The sequence below is a fragment of the Podarcis melisellensis genome, assembly GCF_964234715.1.
Source record: "Podarcis melisellensis genome assembly, chromosome: 10".
Taxonomy (NCBI): Eukaryota; Metazoa; Chordata; class Lepidosauria; order Squamata; family Lacertidae; genus Podarcis; species Podarcis melisellensis.
In genome coordinates this window covers 14737093-14760055 of record NC_138542.1, presented here as the reverse complement: position 1 = coordinate 14760055, position 22963 = coordinate 14737093, and positions in this window count along the sequence as shown.

Genomic DNA, 22963 nt, shown 5'->3' with positions numbered 1-22963 from the left:
ACTATGCATTACAGACTGAGATTTAACAATCAGAAGTCTGGTGGTCTTGAGATATTTGCAGATGCAAGTTTTGGAAGTGACACTACAGACAGTAAAAGTACGTCTGGAGTTTGCTATAAGTACAATCAGGGTCTATTTGATTGGTCATGCAAGAAGCAAACAACAGTTAGCTTAAGTACTTGTGAAGCTGAACTGAATGCACTGTCTTATTCACTTAAAGATTGTGAATGGTTGTTACAATTGTGCAAAAACATGAAAATTCCTGTCAAATGTCCAATCCAGGTTTACCAGGACAACAAAGCATGTTTGGCTTTGCTGAATTCTGAAGGTTGTAAGCAAAGCACGAAGCACTTGCAATTGAAATTGCAACATGCTAGGGAACGTATTCAGAAGGGACTCGTAACGGTGTCCTATATGCCAGGTAATGAAATTCCTGCTGATGTATTGTCCAAGATTGTATCAAGGGATCAACACTGTACCTATGTGCAGAAGTTGGGTTTGTACTGATATTGTACGAACACGCTGCCCAGAGATGTTCACAGAAAGGGGGAGGATGTTGGTTTCTGCTTTCTTCTCTGTGCAGCGAAGTGCTTGTCACGAGACAGGTTGTTTACATTCCACAGAGTCTGTACTGTTGGGTTCCCACGGGAATGGGAGACTGGGTGTGACGTACACTGGTTTCCTGTTTTTCACTGTTCTTTGCAGTTTCACTTTTTGTGATTCTCTCCGTGCTTGAGAGGAGAGATGACGCTTTCTCTGCTCCGGCAGAGGGAAGATGTTTTTCTGTAACTTACCAGCTTTGAACTGTAAATAAAGTAGTATAGAGCATGTTGGCTCATACTTCTCATCATTCCGCTGTGCACTGGACACTGCTTATCTCCAACACATACAAGGTGAGACCGAAAAGTCTGATGAATCGCCCCTGTATGCGATAATGGGAACTGCCAGGTTCACAGAGATACATGGTAGGCGTTCATCTATATCTCAGCTAGCATATGCACACGTGTCTCTTTGTTGACAGCCCTACGTTCATGCAGTAGCATTTAGTAGCTGCTAATACTGCAGTAGGAAAAGTTTACTTCTCCAGAAGTTTCCAACAATTCTACGAACATTGTCAGCAGTGCATTGTATCAGAGGGGGCCTACTTTGAAGGCCTGTAAGCTTGTATGTTTGAATATTTCTCACTGTCCAATTTCTGTGACCATTCACCAAACTTTCTGGTCACACCTTGTATTTCACTCCCAATACCATGTGTTGTCTCCTATATGGAGCTCCAAATTCAATGTAGCAATTTAGAACAGCTATTGTGTTAATAAGCAAGCACACATATATCTACACCCATTGACAGAATGTAACTTCTCTCATGGATAAAGCTAACAGATAGTCTTGCTCATGAGATTCTATCCCATCTTAGCGATAAAGTAACACAGATCAGGGACGCGGGTGGCGCTGTGGGTTAAACCACAGAGCCTAGGACTTGCCGATCAGAAGGTCAGCGGTTCAAATCCCCATGACGGGGTGAGCTCCCATTGCTTGGTCCCTGCTCCTGCCAACCTAGCAGTTCGAAAGCACGTCAAACTGCAAGTAGATAAATAGGTACTGCTCCGGCGGGAAGGTAAACGGCGTTTCCGTGTGCTGCTCTGGTTCACCAGAAGTGGCGTTGTCATGCTGGCCACATGACCTGGAAGCTGTCTGCGGACAAACACCAGCTCCCTCGGCCAATAAAGCGAGATGAGCGCCGCAACCCCAGAGTCGGTCACGACTGGACCTAATGGTCAGGCGTCCCTTTACCTTTACCTTTAGGCAAAAACCAAGTGGCTGGTGCCAATCTGCCAAGTCGAAAAATTCCTACCAGGCCCCTTCAACAGGCAACCAATCAAGGTCCATAGCAAGGTCAAGGTGTGGAACGCAATAAGAAAGGGCAGTAGCGCAGGAAGCAGGAAGTTGAAGGAAGAGCTCCCAGCTGCGTGGCCGCTTAAATGTAGCAAGCCAAACACCCCAGCCAGCCGGATTGACTGGCTGTGGCCAGGACGCAGGCCAGCACTCCCCAATGGTGCAGGGGACTAGTCACGCCCTGCTAAGCCTGTCCTCCTGTGAAGGAGAACGGCTTTGCCATGCGAGTGTGTCCAGAATTCCTGTGTAAAGTACTGTGATCTGCTAGGGCTTTCCCCCAATTATTTCATATCAACAAATAAAGTTGCCATCCTAAACCCAATCACCCAGGAGTAAGCCCCATTGAATTCAATAGGGATTGCTTCCGAGTGGTTAGGAATTGTGCCGTAACTTCTGATTGCGAAGAACTGTTGTCCTTATCGCTAGCTCCATTTCTCGCTTAATAAATTTGGTCCTTTAATTCCTAAGGCACCGGTCCTGTGCACCGATATACGGCCTATTGATCTCGCTGGGGATTGTGCACATGCCGTTTTGCGAAGGGCCTCGTCTTAAATTTGGAACATTTGCTACTGGTGTGCAACCTTAGCTATAACCCACCACAGCTTTAGTTTCTGCCACTGCACTTTATATCCTGTCTTCTGTTCTTAGATTTTTATACTTGGTACTGCTACGTGGCAATCATTCCATTAATCCTCTCCTCCTTTCTTTAACTTCTCTGATTCTGTTATCTTCTGTCTGCTGTACTCCAGCCTTATCCAGTCCTGCTTCACTGAGTTCAGCTTCAGGCCCCGCATCAGTGGCTTTCTGTGCCATTCTTCCAAGAATTTCAGTATCTTTCAGTTGTCTGTCCTGCTCAGTCAATTGTCAGTTTCTTTTATTATTCCATAGTTCTACCTTTCTGCCTTGCTTCATTTCCTGCCTCCCCCTATTATTCTGTTAACTCTCTGTTGGCCATTTCTGGCACACAAACCTCTTTCCCTCCTTTTTTTGGCCGTTCTGAAATCTGTCTCAAGGCTTCCTTCTTTCTTCCTATGTGTGCATATTCAGATGATGATAATCAGGAGTCGTTCCTACCTTAAATCTACTGGGTTAATGCTCCCGCTCAGGGCTTCAACTGTGCCACAGAATCTGTTGTCAACAAACAAGGCTTTGTCCAGGAATGAATGAATGAATCTTTATTTGTATCAGCCATCGGCCATAGCAATAATACAACAATACAATACAGGAATAGAAATAAAAAGTCAATTATATAAAAGACATTTTAGGGTTTTGAATCAATAGTCAAATAGTGGATCTTATTCTGATTGCCCCAGCTAGAAACCTTGCAACCTTTGCTGTCACCTGCTCATCTTGGTCTGCCAAGAGAAAGGACACTTTGGCAGTGGTTGGGTGACCCGGAACGGGCAATAAAAGAGGGGTGATAATCCTCAAGCCTTTATAAAGAGTGCAAGCCAGAAGGGCACGCACCACCGATTTGGTACTGCCATCTCTACAGGGACATAAGCGTTTTTCATGTGGAATCTGTTAGAATCGTTCCTCAAGTACAGGCATAGGCAAACTCAGCCCTCCAGATGTTTTGGGACTACAACTCCTATCATCCCTGACCTCTGGTCCTGTTAGCTAGGGATGATGGGAGTAGTATCTGGAAATACGCAGTTTGTTGGCACATTCACAGTGGCCTTTGCAAGCTCAGAATTAAGAAACAGGGTAGCATGATTCCTACACTACGTATAGACGAAGGGCAGAGAATCTGCAGACCTCCAGATGTTGATGGACTCAAATTTCCACCACCCACACCTATACATGGCCAAAGATTATGGAGGTTCAGCATTATCTAGACTACATATCTTCCCCATCCCCGATACAGACCCAGAAAACCTGCAGCTGTTATAAGAAGAGCCCTGCTGGATCAGAACAAAGTTGCACATCTATTATTATCTTTCTGTTCTCACAGATGTGCTTTCCTCCCAGCCTGCACACCTAAGAATGGGTGGGTCTTTTTCTGTTCTACATTACTTCGGCTTGTTTTTACCAAGCTCTCAAGGCAAAATGGCCCTGAGCTCCGGGGGAAGCAGCCTTATCCAGGCTTTCCCTCTGCCTTTACAAGGGTTCAGAGGACAGCTTTTTCCCATGAGTCCACTGCACAAACAAGATACTGGGCAAAACCTTGTATTTCGCTGCAATCTATGGGTCACAGCGCCACTGGGAAGAGGCGTCCTAAGCTTATTGGGCATGGAACGAGGCTTCTGTTTGCTTTTTAAAGCTTTAATGTATTTCTTACTGATCTAACTTCTTGCAAAACACAGCTTACTTGTGTTTAATACCACTGGGAATTAGGATGAGAGCAGGGGAAATTTGCTGTTTTTAACAAAGCCCGGCATTGCTACAAAGCATACTCTGTGAAACATCAATCAAGACAAAAGACAAGAAAAGAGCACAATATAACCTTTCAGTAGGACTTAAAGAAACCTACACTCACTGAGTTAAGAAAAGCCAGCAGTCAGTGATAGGAATTCAATGCCACATCTTATCAGGCAACCAAGACAGTAAAGTTTGAGCAATCAGTTAATTGTTAGGCAAGAGTGAGCCTAAGTTAGAAACAAGAAAATGTCGCTAAGCAGCAACCTTTGGGTAAAATACAAATTCTCTGGTAGAATGGAGGATACAAGAAGGGAGCATTAGCACTTTGGTTGGCATAAAGAGACAATGACGTGGTTGGCACTTAACATTGAGCCAAATGCATGGACATGCATGCTCCCAGATAGAAGATCATGGCTGTTTTGCTCCTTCTCAAATCTTGTAAAAGGTAAAATATAACTGCTACTCACTCAGAATACTGGTTGAAGAGTAACAGATACAGCAGCGTTGTTCAAACAGGCTTAAAATGGTAATTCGGTTACAAAAGCATGCTTAAGTCTAGTTTAAGATGGCGTCTGAGCAATGGAGCTCAGACATGCAAATTGTTCTCAAGTTTCCTGCTTGTTGATGAGATTAAGTGGCAAGAGTGAAGAGAGGAAAAAGAACAAAGAGGAAGTGCTCAGCCAGGTGATGAGATTACCGGTATATATGACTATAGCCTCCCCTTGTCAGGGCGCAGTGGGAGTGTCTTTCAAAGTTCTCTCTAGCCACCTTACCAGAAAACTCTGTGAGCTTCAACTCCTATCATGTGCCTATCTAGCAAAATGCATTGTTAGTCTGACTGCATTCTAAATACAGTCGTACCTCAGCTCCTGAACGCCTTGGGAGTTGAACGTTCCAGCTCCCGAATGATCGAAAACCGGAAGTGAGTGTTCTTTTGGAAGCTAAACTTTCAAAGGAGGCCTCCATGGCTTCCAGTTGGCTGCAGGAGCTCTTGCAGCCAATCAGAAGCTGCACTTTGGTTTCCGAACATTTCGGAAGTCGAACGGACTTCTGGAATGGATTCCGTTCGACTTCCGAGGTACCACTGTATCCCACAAGGGCCACATGACAGTGGTGGTCAGGTCTAGCAGACAAAGGTGTGGGGGGCTTATAGGAAGCTCATAAGCAGAACATGTGGCATCAGCGCAACTGTGCTCTCCCTCTTCTGTACCCCAGCAATGGGTTTTCAGAGGCACAATGGAAGGATACTGTATGCTCAGATACTGGTGGAAATAAACAGACATCATGACAAATAGCCACAGACAGCCTTATCCTCAATGAATTTGTCCCATCCCTTTTAAATCCATCTAAACTGGTGGCTTTTTAGCACATCTAGCTTAATTACACATTGTCAGGAGAAATTGCTTCTTTTTCTGCTCCACATTCCACACCTTTCAGTTTCATCTACTGACCCTGGATCCTATCATTATGAGAAAGGGACACTGTATAATTGTATACACCTCTGTCATGTCTCCCATATTTCCTGAATGTTGTAACCTTTCTTCATACAGAATTAGCACACATAATATTTATCCCAGAGACGCAGATTAAGCATGAAGTCAGAAATCTATTGAACTCCCAGTTCAGGCATACAATTCATCATGCTTCAGCCAATACCAAGACTTAAGAAGCTTCAATGGGGATATGCGATAATAATATTAATTGGATGGTATCTGATCCTGATAGCTGGAGTTTGACACATATCCTTCTTGAAGTGGTAAAGCTGAAGAGAATTCAATTATCCTAGGAAGTATAACGATAGACAAATATATATTTATTTTTTTCCTATATTTAATTATTCCTATTGTTATAGGACGAATGGATGGAGACTTCAGTAGTATTAACAGAGTAAACAGGAGATTAGCTATGCTCCCCCCCCCCCGGTAATATCATTAAATATATAAAAAGAAACTGTCACACTTCTGGTTCTTTAGAACTTTTGTTGCCAACTGCTACGAGGTGCTTGTTTGTCATGTGAGACGGGAGATAACGTTGATATTTTATCTGCAAGATTATACTGGTTTCCCTTACCACCAGCACTCCATGACAGCCTTCTGCCATTGTGCAAAGACCTTTCCTTTCCAGCATGCCAAACTGCTTATTTTAATCTCCATGGTCCACGGCCTAGGACCCTCATACCTACGGGACCGCCTCTCCCGGTATGCCCCACAGAGGACCTCAAGGTCCATAAATGGCAACACCCTAGAGGTCCCAGGCCCTAAGGAAGTCAGATTAGCCTCAACCATAGCCAGGGACTTCTCAACAGTGGCTCCAGCCTGGTGGAATGCTCTGTCTCATGAGACCAGAGCCCTGCAGAATCTGATTTCTTTCCTCAGGGCCTCTAAGACAGAGTTGTTCTGCCTGGCCTTTGGCTTGGAATCAACTTGATCCTCTCCTTCTCTTTGCTTTTTTCTTTCTCCTTCTGTGATGGAACTCCTATTTGGGGACTTCCCTGGCTTTTTTCTGGCCCACGTAGGACCAGTCTGGATAGTTGGCCTTGGTGAAGATTTGACGTTTTCATCCCCAAAAAAGTTTTTGAGTTTCTACTGAAATGAGGCTGCATTTTAATGTTGTATTTTCATCTTGTTTTTAAGTTGTATTTAATCAATTGTTTATATACCTGGTGTTAGCTGCCCTGAGCCTGGTCTTGGCTGGGGAGGGCGGGGTATAAATAAAATTTATTGATGATGATGATGATGATGATGATTATTATTTGATGTGTTTTATTATTTCATTGTTTCCCTCATCCCCCCCTGTAAATGTATTGTATTGCTGTATTTCTGTTGCTGTTTTACCATTGATTGTTTTAGACATTTGGCAAGTGACCTTGGCCACTTTTTAGTAGGAAAGCAAGGCTATAATATTTTACGGAAACACAGTAACCTGCACACAAATTATGTTAAAGATAGCACCTTTTAGAACCTCAAATCTACCTCCAGAACTTTAGGGGAAACCTGGAATCTAGGAGGTCTAAGATTCAATGGCAGTCAATGAAGTTCCATTGTCAGCGCAGCCCATGCGATGTTGCATGCTTTTCAATGCAACCAAGCCAAATGTTCTCTCTCCTCCAAATCCCATGGATTTGCCAATGTATCTCCAGGCCCTATTGTGACCCCTTTTTAAATTCATGGTGTAAGCAGGCATATTGTCATTTGAATCGTTCATTTCACCAGAGCTTTGCCTCACAACAGGAAATGTGCCGGAGCATATTTTTTGAAAACAAATAAATCTTGCCCTGAAACATCCTGCCTACCGTTTGCCATAAACCTACGGTGCCTTCCTAGACTGAACAATGTTAAAGATCACTGGATTTGCAGGCTTACATAGTTAAGTCCCTGATACCTGCACAGCTTTAAGAGACGCAGGTATGCGCAAATGAGAAGTTGGTTAGAAGCAGTGTCACACACACACTCGTTGCTACCTTTGACAGCTTTGGGACAGCGTTAGTTGATATGGTGACAGAGGCAAGTATGTGCAAATGAGAAGTTGGCTAGAAGCAGTGTCACAGACACACTCGTTGCTACCTTTGACATTCCCCTGCTACACTGGTCCTTGTTACTCTCTTGTTAATCTCCTGAGGATATTCCTGTACTGTACGTGAGACTTTGGAGATTTGGTCTATTTATTCAAGGTGATTAATTAATCCACCAGTTTGTGGCCTTCCAACCATTTAATTGATTGTCTTTAATAGATTTTGTGTCCTTTGGGATTTCTTGATGCTCACATAGCTAACAACCATGCTTCCTTGTTTCCACCTAAATAGTTCTTTGTAAGTTGTAAGCTCCTGTCAGTTTCTCTTCATCAACTCTCCTGTGTATTGTTTCTTAATTAAATGCATGTCCTTATTGACATGCACAGTTCCTTTTTCTCTAGTTGACTGTCTCTTACTCAAGCTTAATAGAAATTGATATTATTCTTCCTTACTGTAGCAAGGTTCATTCTTGATTCACTGATGCAAGCTATACTGGCCTGTTGTGGAATCTTGTTGATTCCCCTTCCCTTCTTCCCTTTCCAGAGGCAGCCAAAGCAATGCTAAAATCTGAGGCTTTGTGATACTGTCATGATATAAAAAAACTTATGACAATTTGCTGCTGTTAATTGAGTCCTCAACATGTGCTGCTTGAAATGGGATGTTTCATCCTCCCAAATGATAGAGCTGTTCTTCTGTCTCCCGCACACTACTTGCCCAGTAAATATGTATTCCATTTTTTATATCCATTCCCATAGACCATGGTCCTCATCCATATACCCAACTATACATTTTTAAAGACTGCCTATCCCGCTTAATTTGCTTATAAAATTCAAGTTGGCTAAGAAACACAACAATTAACACAACCATTTAAAACAAATAACCACCTCCTAATTAAACCCAATCACAAAGTCAAAATATGAACATAAAACTGAAAATAATCATAATCAATCATCCAAAACAACATAAATATAGAGTACCAAACTAAGCCAGTGAAAAAATGTAATCAGCCAGAGGCCTTTTTAAAAAACAGACAGACAAACAAACAAACAAACAAAAACAACTATACCTTTACCAAATGCCTTTGTCTGGAAATGGATATAAATATGGATATAAAAAAATGGAATACATATTTACTGGGCAAGTATTGTGGGGGAGACAGAAGAACAGCCCTATCATTTGAGAGGATGAAACAGCCCATTTCAGGCAAAAGTAATATAATAGGGCCTGACACAAGATTAAGTTCAGCTTGTTCTACCTCATCCAGTCCAATTAAACTGTTCTGTCAACTGCATCCCTGGGATAGATGAACACAAGAGATAGTTTCTTCAGTATACAGTGGTACCTCTGGTTACGAACTTAATTCGTTTTGGAGTTCCGTTCTTAACCTGAAACCGTTCTTAACCTGAGGTACCACTTTAGCTAATAGGGCCTCCCACTGCCGCCGTGCTGCCGGCGCACGATTTCTGTTCTCATCCTGAGGTAAAGTTCTTAACACGAGGTACTACTTCCGGGTTAGCAGAGTCTGTAACCTGAAGTGTTTGTAACCCGAGGTGTTTGTAACCCGAGGTACCACTTTAGTGATGGATCTACAACCCAGCTCCCTGGATGACCTTCCCTAGAAGATCCATGTAGATATTAAATAGCATGGGGAACAAAAATCCTATGGACCAATAGCCACGAGGAAGAGCAACTGTGCCCCAGCACCGTCTTCTGGATCCTTTCTCTCAAGAACGAATGGAGCCACTTCAATACAGTGAACCCAGTGTCAATTACCTCAAGATGACCCAGAATGATACAATGGTTTAATGGTATCAAAGGCTACCAAGAGGGGTAGCAGTTCCCCTGTCCATCTTATGGTACAGATAATCCACTAGGGCAGCTTCTGTTCCAGGCAGAAATCCAAACACACGTTGCCCACAAAAGGAAGGTCTGACACTGTGTGGTTGTTCAAATCAAAGTGATCCAGGGATGATATTTTTCACACTAGGCCACATCATCACTCTTTTGTGTGTGTCAAAGGCAGAGACCTCCTCTCTAATGGAAGTCTTCATTACCTCCCCTTTCCCTGTGTAAAAAACCTGATCCTACTGGTTTCACCAGCCACAATGGGCAAGGATCAACAGCGCAAGTCATCAACCATTCCTCTCCAAGGATTTCCCACCACTTTTTCAATGCCAATAAGCTGAAAGGTAACCAATCGATCATGACAAAATGCAACTCCTCCGGGGCTGCTGCTGGCAAACCAGAATTCAAGACAGAATGCATCAGAGTTTATCTGCAAAGAGCCTTGCTAACAAGTCACAGTGGGATAATGTGACTTCCTCTACCTCATTCCAAGGGCTAAGGTGTGAGAGCTCCTTCAAAACAGAACTTCACTGTATAGCAGAGAGCAGATGCATTAGCAATAGAAACGTATCACTTCTTTGTCACCGCTTTTACCACAGAATAGAAGAGAGAACAGAAGAATTGGTCAGACTTGCTATGAGCAATTGTCTCGAGCCATTATGTTTCTCATTGCGTTGTCCACACTCCGTCAATGAGATGAGCCCTACAAGAGGGAAGAGGAAACTTAGGAGCAATCATATTCTCGTGTTATTCCCATATATCACAGACTCATCAGAACACAAGCAGAACTACTAGCCATATCAGTCAGAACCACCACACTCTGAGCTGTCAGAAATCCTCCTTGATTCACCAGCCTCAAAGTAGCAGATCATCCAAAGTGGTACCTTACTCCTGTGGTCAAGCAGTCTAAACCCATAGCTGGGAAACCCGTAAGCACCCAGATGTTGCAGATTCACAACTCTCATTGAACCTGCCTATCAACCATACTAGTGGGGAGTTGGGAGTCCAATAACATCTCTTGGGCTACAGATTCACCTCCTGACAAAGATCTGTCCATGGCAGGAGAAATGTATTCTGACATGCTATCCTAATTTCCGCCGAGCAGCTGCATGAGATTTCAGAAGCAGCAAGGCATGCCTACCCAGGGTTAGTGTTTCCTTTGGGAATGAGGCTCAATGGAGGTTGTAGTGTATTTATGATACATCGGGTCCTCCCTTAAAGAGGGCATGTGTTGCGGTGACGCCTGGCAACCAAACCCTGTGTTGCGGGTGGGTAAGATTGGTTAGCCACAACAACCAATTGGTAGGTCCCTTGATCAGGCCAATGGGACGCAGGCTAAAAAGATCAAGGGACCTATATATACCCATGCACGTGACCCAGAGCTTCCTCTTTTGGTGTGTGCATTTGGAACACCTGCCCACCTCTCCCTATTTTTAGGGCTTTGTGCTTGACCTTGCTATGCTATCGTGTGTCATCTGTCATTGGAACAGGGGCATGGCAGGAATTTTCCCCACAGGGGGTTGATTGGCTGGTCCCATTTGTGTTTCACCTGCCGTGTAGCAAATCGCCTCAACTTGTAAGATTGTGGATAGACTCTGGTTCAGGTGATAGGGTTGGATAATGCTCTCACCATCCCTATGTGAAGGGTATTAGGTTAAAGGCATCCAGGGACTCGATGGTTTGGTCAACCCCTGTGAGGGGGTTGTGCCCGTGCCTGAGTCCAGGGGGGCATTTGGGTGGTGGAGATAGCCTGTTCCCAGCTTTCTGCTTATCCAGGTGTTCACCCGAGGCTGACCTATGCTGGAACCCTGGGTCAGTGCTACCTGCAATGGTGCAGGGAGCTAGTCGAACCAGAGCCTATGCAACCATTCACTTGCTGTAATCAATAAAGTTGTGGCCTAAATTCTGCCAAAAACCAAACCAAAATTTGAGTCTTGTCTGAATTTATTTAAGGGGGAGGTTTAAAGGTCTGAACACGCAAATGGCTTATTTACGTATATATACAACCTGGAGTTTGCAATGGAGGGGGTCACAGCACCAGCAACCAGCACTCCAAAACATGCCAACTTATTCCATAGCAGCGGCAATAAGCCCAGCACCATTCTTTCTCTGCAACCTATCTTGCACTGCAAGACACAACCCTGAATATGGCAAAGGGATATGGCATGGAAGACAATGAAAACTCTACCTCTCTGTCCACCTCTCTGTTGTATGTTCTCTCTGTGTGTGTGTGCCAACTTAACGTGCAGCCAAAGGTGTTGTGAAAGCTTTCACTGCAACTGATCGCCCAGCTGACAGCTTAAAACAGGCAAATCGGATTGCCCATTCGGCGAGATGATTGGCTGCAGTGAACTTTCAAAATTCCTTGAGCAGAGGACATGTCTTCACCACCATCACACGTGCACAAGTATGGCTAACCATTCTTTACACTATTACAGACCCTCCAAGTGTCCCTATTTTCCAGGGACAGTCCCAGATTTACAAAAGCCCTCCTGGTTTCTTTTTTTATACTGGAATGTCTCGCTTTTCCTTAGGACGTCCCTATTTTCACCAGAGAAATGTTGGAGGGTATAGAGTTATGCAACTCCTGAACCTAGGAGATTAGTATTAGGAGATTATACAATCGTTAGAAGACTTCTGAAGGGAGCCCTGTATAGATAAGTTTTTTTAATTTTTTAATTATTTTTTATATGTTGGAGTGGCTGCCCTAATCATATGAGGCAGGGAAGAAGAAGAAGAAGAAGAAGAAGAAGAAGAAGAAGAAGAAGAAGAAGAAGAAGAAGAAGAAGAAGAAGAAGAAGAAGAAGAAGAAGAAGAAATCCCTGTTTTCCTTGGGGAAATGTTGGAGAGTATGTCATTATTGCAGTTTGGTCACTTAAATGCTTTTGTGGCTATTAGAACAGCCTAACCATGTAGAATCATAGAATCATAGAGTTGGAAGAGACCACAAGGGCCATCGAGTCCAACCCCCTGCCAAGCAGGAAACACCATCAGAGCACTCCTGACATATGGTTGTCAAGCCTCTGCTTAAAGACCTCCAAAGAAGGAGACTCCACCACACTCCTTGGCAGCAAATTCCACTGTCGAACAGCTCTTACTGTCAGGAAGTTCTTCCTAATGTTTAGGTGGAATCTTCTTTCTTGTAGTTTGGATCCATTGCTCCGTGTCCGCTTCCCTGGAGCAGCAGAAAACAACCTTTCTCCCTCCTCTATGTGACATCCTCTCAAAAATAATAATCTTCTCAAAAATATGTCCCAATGAGTTCCATGGGGTTTACTCCAAGATAGCACTGGTGCATAAGGCAGTCATCCTATACACTGTTTCTGAAGAGTAAGTCCTACTGATCTCTGTGTGGCTTACCTCTGGGTAGACACACATAGGCCTGCACTGTAAATGATTTTCATTAGACTCTGTTTTATAGCATTGATACCTAGGAATTGAATGTCGCTTCAAAGATTAATGACCTACAAGCTGTGCACATGTGGACCAAACCAGACTTGCAACTCAAAATCTATCGCCACCTTGAGCAGAAATTGGATTTCTGTTTCTCTCTCTCTCTTTTCTGACTTCCACCTGCTACACTGAGCACACAGTTGCAGGCTGGCAGAGTATAAACATCTTTATCTGTCTCTCACTTCGCTCCTTCCTTTGTGCTGTGACTTTACCCTGTCACACTCACGTAGCCACAGACTACTCTTGCTTGTATTTGAGTTAATAGACTTTTTTTCCTGCTTCATGCCCCCTTTGGGGTTTTTATAAGGCAAGGCAATGTTGGGTGTTATTTAAAACAAGGGAAGCGTCTTATTTATTTATTTGTTCTAATAAATACGGAATGGAAATGTTCTCTTCCAGAAGATTGGAACGCTTTGACTGATTAGAATTGGGGTGGGGGGTGAGGGTAAAACTAAACAAACAAATAAAAAAGGTTAGGATGATTAAATTTGCCCACGGCACTTTCCGTACAATTGAAATTGTGCCTCTTTTCCTAGAGAGTATTGCAAAGGACAGAATTTCTGCCTCTGTCGCAGTCTGTATTTCTCTTGGCTTGTATATTCCTGCATGCCAGAGTGTTGATTTGGATACCCGTCAACCTGTATGTTCGCTAGGAACATTTGAGGAGAGTATTGGATGTGGTAAGCACATCGCTATAAGGAGGCATGTTTCAGGCAAGGCGGATAATAAACTGATGTTGGCGTGCCATTGCAAAGTTTTGCTAAGAGGGCCTGTAACTGAGTGATTAGTCCATACATAAAAAGTACTGTGTTTTAAGGCACAAAATTGGTTTGTTTATAGCTGAGTTAATAGCTTAGAAATGGGATCTAGCCTGCCCACCCCCATCCTATTTCATCTCATTCACATATTGCTAGCATTGCTTAGGATTGAGGTGGCATTAATAAAGAAAGAAAGGATCTTTCCTTACTGTTCCTTCCTATTTACAAGGATTCTTCAGATTCTAAGCCTACACAGGTGGAAGCCAGTTTCACAACTGCCTTGTGCAGAAGCAATGGAGGGAGGGAGATGAGAGAAGGTCCAGCTCCGAGGGTCTTCTGTGAGGAGATTTCACCCCTCCCATATCCAAGAATCTCCTGATGATCTCATGATGATCTCTGCTGACTCTCCAGAGAGGAGGAGGCGTGTTCTGCTATCTACTTATTCTACTACAGCACCAAGTCAGTCAGTCAGTCAGTCAGTCAGTCAGTGTGTCGGGGAGAGAGAGAGAGACTGAGTGTTACAGATCGTGTGTAGAGATAAGGTTGCTGCTAAGAGCAGCTGCAGACACTCAGTGTAGTGCAGCATTCATTTATGCTTAGACCTCATTAAGCTCTGTATATAGTTGTATAATAGTTGTAGATAGAATAAAGAAGATATTCTACAGAGCTGCTCTCCGAGTCGTTTATATACTCCGCTAGACTCTGCTATACTCTGCTGTGCGACGACTGTCTTCTTGTGGAAGTGAATCCGGTGCTCACAACTCTAAGTTGTGAGTCCATAGCACTTTAACCTGTTCCTGTCCAGAAGGTGGTCTCTGGAAGTGCTACCCAGCTCGCCTAGCCCAGTCGGGGCTGAAGTGGATGAGTCCAGTTTGTGGCACTGGCTCAAGGGCGATGCTGACATTCTGGTGGTTCCCTCACTGTGAGAAGTGAGGTTACAGGGAACCAGGCAGAGGGCCTTCTCGGTAGTGGAGACCTCCCTGTGGAACACCATCCCATAAGATGTCAAGGGGATAAAGAAGTATCTGACTTTTAGAAGACATCAGAAGGCAACCCTGTATTGAGAAATTTTTAATGTCTAATGTTTTATATTTTTTTATATGTTGTAAGCTGCCCAGAGTGGCTGGGGAAACCCAACCAGATGGGCAGCGTATAAATAATAAAAGAAGAAGAAGAAGAAGAAGAAGAAGAAGAAGAAGGAGGAGGAGGAGGAGGAGGAGGAGGAGGAGGAGGAGGAGGAGGAGGAGGAGGAGGAGGAGGAGGAGGTGGAGGTGGTGGTGGTTTGGAGGTTTAGTGGGAAGCTACAAATATACTTTCTCCTTACTATCTGTTAGTCTCAACCCTGCCTTCTTCTGACTGTAGGCATGCAACAAAAAGTGCTCTCAGGAGATCACACACACATATCACACCTTTCTTTAAGGACCTCAAGGTAGCATACATGGTTGTCCCTCCAGCACTAGACTAGGCTGAAAGATAGTGACTAGTCCAGACTTTCCCATCCTGGTCACCTCCAGATGTTTAGGACTACTGGCTAGGATGGACAAGAGATACAGTCCAAAACATCTGGAAGGTACCAGGTTGGTTGGGGTATAATAATAATAATAATAATAATAATAATAATAATAATAATAATATATTTATTTATTTATACCCCGCTCTCCCTGGCCAAAACCGGGCTCAGAGCAGCTAACATCAAATATGTAACATATTACCATAAAATCAAGCAATCAATTAAAATGCATCCTAAAATAAAATCAGAATCTAATCTAATCAGATGGCAACCTGCAAATTAGGAATGGGGACCTTAAATGCTCACCAGGCCTGTTTATACTGATCTTATATGAGCCTGTGAGAAAAGTTGGGGGAGCAATTTCATGAAAGTTCTTATAAGGAGAGAGGGGTAGTCAGACTGGACTCCGGCCAAAGGCCTAGCGGAACAGCTCCATCTTGCAGGCCCTGCGAAAGATGTCAGATCCCGCAGGGCCCTGGTCTCTTGTGACAGAGCATTCCACCAGGTCGGGGCCACAGCCAAAAAGGCCCTGGCCCTAGGCGAGGCCAGTCTAATCTCCTTGAGGCCCGGGACCTCCAAGATGTTATTATTTACGGACCATAAGGTTCTCCGTGGGACATACCAGGAGAGGCGGTCCCGTAGGTACGAGGGTCCTAGGCCATATAGTTCACAGTCATCCAGTGAGCTTTGCAGTTGAGTGAGCGTGTGATCTTGGGCATCCCCAGTCTTAAACTGATACTCCAACTACTCTACCAGACTTTGCAGTGGAGGTGCAAGATGGAGTATAAAAATGAAGGCAGATGCTCATGTCTTACCTGGGCTGTGAACTCGCTGTGTGGCGCCTCTCAGTTTTAGCTCCCTCTCTGCAATACAACGGTAAGCATGCTGGATTCTGCTCCAGCACAAATGTGGGCTGGATCTGCCCATTTCGATGGATCAATACAAGGCAGCCAGATGTTGATCACCTGCACCACTGGGTTTCAAACTGGAGATTTAGCGCCATGGGGGTTAAACCACAGAGCCAAGGACTTGCCGATCAGAAGGTCAGCGGTTCGAATCCCCATGACAGGGTGAGCTCCCGTTGCTCAGTCCCTGCTTCTGTCAAAGTGCAAGTAGATAAATAGATACCACTCCAGTGGGAAGGTAAACGGCATTTCCGTGCGCTGCTCTGCTTCGCCAGAAGCGGCTTAGTCATGCTGGCCACATGACCCTGAAGCTTTACGCCGGCTCCCTCGGCCAATAAAGCGAGATGAGCGCCGCAACCCCAGAGTCGGTCACGACTGGACCTAATGGTCAGGGGTCCCTTTAACCTTTACAATTAACATGGAGAAAAGAAGAGAAAAGTGGTGAGGCATTCTTCGTCCGTGCAACAGCTTCTTCTGTGCAACTATATGCATAGTCAGTTAGAATTGTCTTTTTTTTTACAAAGAAAGAAAGATTAATAGGAGACAATTTACCGGTTGAAAGAATCTCTTTCCATTTCAAGGGACTGGAGCAGGAGGAGTGCTTGGTAGATTACTATCTTGTTGTACACTTTGATCATAAAAGCGCTGATTGAAAAGTTGGTCAGCTCTATTCAATCTGTGTGGGTATCCTGCAGTTTTGCCGAAGAGTTCTCGAGTCTACAGTGATTCACTATCTTTTCAAGTCAGGATAATTCTTTACTCGGTAAATATATACTTCACAAACTGCTGAAGGGCGGGGGGGGGGGGGGGGGCGTAGCTGCCATCTTCGATGCATCTAGAGAAATTTAGGTCAACAGCAGGCTGTACATTTTACATTTTTTCACAGCTGTGGCAAATTGGATACAGTGTCGCCATTTAGACTTTAATCCACTTTCTCCTTCAACCCTCTCCTCACCAATGCAAAAACCATCCTTTCAAAAAGCACAAACTGTATTCTGGGAAGCAGATGCAAATATCATCACAGCACATCCTTGTGGAGTACTGAATACCCATCTGGAGAAAAGGGAACAGAGGGCCAACTGAATCATCCAGCCTCGTCTTAGTGTTGCATGCAGCCAAGTTGAAGGTTTCATCCATGATTAAATCACAGACAGAAATAACTATCGCCACTATTCACCATTGACCATGCATAGAACAGAACCAGCCAAATGGTAGGCACTCCTGCCAGCTGGAAGCTTTGCACTCCAAGATGGGCAGCTATTTTTAAATGCTCGGATTTCTCTCTCTCTCTCCCCTGCCTGTGTAGCATAGCTGCATTAATTTCAAATGCTCCCACTTCCTTCATATGCTTCAGCTTCCAAGCACATTGAAGGGGAAATCTTGCCAATGGGGTGAACAGCCAACTTGAGGATCGCCGGATGATTCTGAACATGTAAAAGAGAAGGAAGCTGTAAGCGCAAATAAGCTTGAAAAATTGGAGAGACGCTTGAGATCAGACTGGTTCTACTTTTCAAACTAATGACTTAATACCGGCATTCTCAGCCTACTGCCCTCCTGTTGTGGTTCGGTTCAGATGTGATGCACAGCTGAGCTAGATCGGAGTCTAGTGATGCAGTGCCTAAGAATTTCACCAGGGTTGCTGGAATCTCTGACTACCAAGAGAGCTAGCCAGAGCAGGGTGGAACAGTACTTTGGGAGGGAAAATAAAGGGATCAGTTTTCTGAGAATGTTAAGATAGTACAGTGGTACCTGGGGTTACAGACGCTTCAGGTTACAGACTCCGCTAACCCAGAAATAGTACCTCGGGTTAAGAACTTTGCTTCAGAATGAGAAGAGAAATCGTGTGGCGGTGGCAGTGGGAGGCCCCATTAGCTAAAGTGGTACCTCAGGTTAAGAACGGTTTCAGGTTAAGAATGGACTTCCAGAATGAATAAAGTTCTTAACCCAAGGTACCACTGTACTGAGATGGTTCAAGAGACAGCAGAGGGTGTGTTGGTTCTCTTTGTGTAACATCCAGTCTGAGGAAAATACCTACAGTCTCTGAGCTTAGATTGGAAGACCGTGTTGAGTAGAAGACCTGGGAGAGAATTCTGGCAGGAGTTAACTGGAGGGCTGAGTTTGAGCCAGGAGAAGTAGAAGCTGTGAAGATACACAGCTAGTCTACATGGGTCTCTTTTCAGTCAGGACGGGAGAGGTCTTCTAGATAGAAAAGAATCCTAAACCAGTTAAGATGGGTGTGGTGATCTGCTGGGTCTGTTATACTGCTAGAACTACCTCAGCAGTGTGAGAAGGTTGGGAAACTTACAGAAAGTACCACCTTGTTTTAGAACCAAAGTATTAAGCTGTAACACCTACGCAACAACCAATTTAAGGAAATGAAGTAAAATAACTGGAAGTAAGCTGAGCATTTACCATCTAGTCTAGAAACCTGTAACATCTAACTGAAGAGTATTAACTTAAACCAAGCAACTGAATTTTAAAAGAAGCTGTGCATTTACTATCTTGGAAGCCTGAAACATCCACTGGATTTAGTATAATTATCAACAAAGTTAACCGTTTCCTGAAAGAACATTATGTCCTATACAGTGGTACCTCGGGTTAAGAACTTAATTCATTCCAGAGGTCCGTTCTTAACCTGAAACTGTTCTTAACCTGAAGCACCACTTTAGCTAATGGGGCCTCCCACTACTGCTGCGCGATTTCTGTTCTCATCCTGAAGCAAAGTTCTTAACCCGAGGTACTATTTCTGGGTTAGCGGAGTCTGTAACCTGTAGTGTCTGTAACCCGAGGTACCACTGTATATTGACTTTTGCTCTATCCCTGACTGAAGTCCTGAAGTAGGGCTTGCCATTGTGTCAATTTTTCAGACAAGCACCTATAAACAAATAACCTCATATTTTGATTAAGTGGTTATCCAGTATACTTTCCAATTCTCCAGACTCCAGGTTTAACTGCTTACCTATCTGTGAAATGTTTCCATCTTGTTGTCCCTTGACAGCCATATTTAGCCTTCAGTGAAGGATTAGCAAGAGCTTTTGGGATGGTCAAATCTACATTGTTTCCCAGATCACCTCTATATACATACTTGTTGAACCTTCCCAAATTACTCGAAATGGCCAAGGCAAGACTTCCCTTTGCAAAAGTCATGCCAATTCTTCCTCAGCAAGGCTTCAATTATGTTTCATCATTCTAATTTGTTAAATAATGCTTTCCACCAATTTACCCACTACAGGTGTGGGGCTTTTATTTCCCAGCTCCCCCTCCAACCCAATCCCATTTTTAAAAATTGGCATTGTTTTGGCTACCTTCCCACTTTCCATTAAGGAGACTAATTTTCATGACAAATTGCATGTTTCTGTTAGAGGATTAGCGATTTCACAATCGAGTTCTTTAAGAACTCTAAGGTTTATGCCATCTGGAGCCAGCGACTTGCTAATTTTCAATTTGTGAATGAGCCCTCAAACCTCAGCTTTTGTTAGCTCTGGTTGTCTTAGTCCTTCAGACCCCTCACCCCAAGTAGTTCAGACTTCCATTTTCATAATAATAATAATAAATTTCTTGACCTTTCTGTTTAATTCCTTCTGACCATATGAATGGTGGTTTCTCAAGCACAGATACTTCCCTATCTTTGCTGCCTGAGGCTTAGCTTCCAGAAATTGAATCTAAGACCTTTCACAATCCTAACCATCTCTCCTCTGAAACATGTCCTATTGAATTCAGTGGAGTTTACGCCCAGGTAAGAAGAATTAATTTAACTGCATTTACATCACCTCTCCAAACATGAGCTCCCAGAGTATCTCCCAAAGGAAAGGAAAGGAAAGGAAAGGAAAAGACAATTAATATGACATTTAAAATGTTCTTAAAAGTATACTTCAGGATCACTGTTTTGCCGTGGCGAAGGGGCTTGAATAACTCAGAGAAGCTATGACCTATGCCAAGCAGGGCACCCAAGATGGACAGGTCATAGTGGAGAGTTTTGACAAATGTGATCCACCTGGAGGAGTGGCTTTTGAATTATGGTGCTGGAGGAGACTCTTAAGAGTCCCATGGACTCAGACTGGATGTTACACAAAGAGAACCAACACACCCTCTGCTGTCTCTTGAACCATCTCAGTACAGTGGTACCTTGGGTTAAGAACTTAATTCGTTCTGGAGGTCCGTTCTTAACCTGAAAATGATCTTAACCTGAGGTACCACTTTAGCTAATGGAGCCTCCTGCTGCTGCCACGCCGCCACCAACCAATTTCTATTCTCATTCTGAAGCAAAGTTCTTAACCCGAGGTACTATTTCTGGGTTAGCAGAGTCTGTAAACTGAAGCGCCTGTAACCCAAGGTACTACTGTACTTAATAGGCATCCAGGATCCTAATTACACAGCAAGAAAGAGGAAAGCTCTTTTAAATCAAAACTCCCCAAGTGCAATATGGGACAACATGGAAAGAATTTGAAGTGTGCCTTTAAGCTTTAGCTGTGATGTTTGTGAAGGCCCTCTCGTGCAGCTGGTCACCCATGAACTTCATGCTGCAGTAATAATGCCAGCAGGACCTGCCCTGCAGATATGAACACCGAGGCAAGTTCATATAGGAGGTCTATGTGCTTTGTTGCAAAGAAAGTTAGCTGGAGGCAGGATTGCAATGAAAGCGCCAGTATCGCTGCCAGATTTCCAAGTGTAGATAGACCACAGCAGTGGATTCATTATCCCGAAGAAGGTATGCATGCTGTTTTAGAGTTCAGCATTTCATTAGAAGTGGGGAAACCTGGGAAAACAAATTAATGACAACTTGAAATCTGTAGCATTACATTGCAGAGCGAGAGCGCTTGTCATGTCTGCCAGGGAGGTCTTGGCACCTTTCTACCTATAAAGTTGATCTTATCATAACATAACTTTATAAAAAAAGGGGGGGGGGAGAGAGAGAATAACACTGCCAGAAATTACTGAGAAACGTGGAATATATTTTTTCCTGGGTTGTTGTGGTTTTGGTGGTGATGTTTCCCCAAAACAAACATATTGTAGGATAGAAGACTTGAGAGACCATGTAAAAAAGCAACAATAATAATTTTATTATTTGTACCTTGCCCATCTGACTGGGTTGTTAAATTTATTAAATATAGCAAACGTGAGGATATGCAAAGCAACCTAATTTACTACATTAAGCAAATCAGAGTTATCCGGCCAGGTGAATTGTCATAAATGGGGGCAGGAGTCAGTGTGGTGTTCATGCAACTATTTCTCAAATCTTCTCACCTGCCCAGACCAAATGCCAATTAAGCCAAATTAAAGAATTCCTCTCCAGTCACACAGCCAACCCCCAACAATGTGAAGTACGTGAAGAGCCGATCAGGGGCTCCCCCCAAAATTCCACCTCAGCCCTGAAAGAACAACTAGCAAAGCCTACATTGCATGTCAAGGCCCCAAGCCCACCCCATTTCTTGGATAATACAACACACGGACATCAGTATTTTAGGTTAAAAACAGCAACACAATACCCCACAAAAAACACATTTTAAAAGGGCATAGAAGGACTAAATAAACTCTTGTCTTCTGCCAGAAAAGGAGGGTGTGGCATACACACACACACACACACACACACGCACGGAATGGTATTCTTCTTAGACTGCTGCTCTATGACTACTAAGTAATGGCAAGTGGGACCTGCAATATTGCAGGCTTGGGTGCTCCTGTTCTGAGTTCCAATCAGGCAGCTATGCCTTCTTTCAATATGTTCTATTGGGGTGTTTGGGGTTTTCCCACCACCCTTAAGGATCCCCCCCCTTAAGAGTTTTGTGCTTCTGCAAATCTTGGAGCATCTCCTGCAGCTACTGCTGTCTTGTGTGTAGATGGCACCATTTTGGCTATCCAAGGATCCACACTTGAGGAATGAACTCCCTGTCGTAAGAAAGCTAACAGACACCCAGCTGGGATAAAACAGTTGAAAATTATATGAATCGGCTGCCCCCACACTAACGTCCAACTGCACTTTCTACAGAGTTCATGCCATACATGGCATGAGCTTCATGCAAAACAGGAAGGAAGGAAGGAAGGAAGGAAGGAAGGAAGGAAGGAAGGAAGGAAGGAAGGAAGGAAGGAAAGAAAGAAAGAAAGAAAGAAAGAAAGAAAGAAAGAAAGAAAGAAAGAAAGAAAGAAAGAAAGAAAGAAAGAAAGAAGTACAATTTTATAATCATTATATCTTGTTTATGTGTTCCAGAGACTATTCTTTGAATCAAGACTCTTCCAATATGTGCCAATGAATGAAAGCTGGACAAAACTCAGATGGCAGAAGCTCAGTGCATAGTGGAGCAGTAATAATAATAATAATAATAATAATAATAATAATAATAATAATAATAATAATATAATATTTATACCCCGCCCATCTGGCTAAGTTTCCCGAGCCACTCTGGGTGGCTCCCAATCGAGTGTTTAAAAACAATACAGTATTAAATATTAAAAACTTCCCTAAGGTCAGAATGCTTGACAAATCAGGCACTTGGAGTTGAAAGCATCAGGGTGGCCATGGGCATGATAAGAGTGCCTCAATATTTCCTGATAGAAGGGACCCACCCTCTCATCTACTCATGTGCTGAAATAAATTATTTTTTTACAAATTATAAATTACTTTTATAATCTCTGCCTCAAGGAAATGTTCCCAGCGGTAATAATAAGGTCTAAATTGGATGGAATGACGAATAGCTATTGATTGATTTCTGAGGATGTGAAATTGCGCATG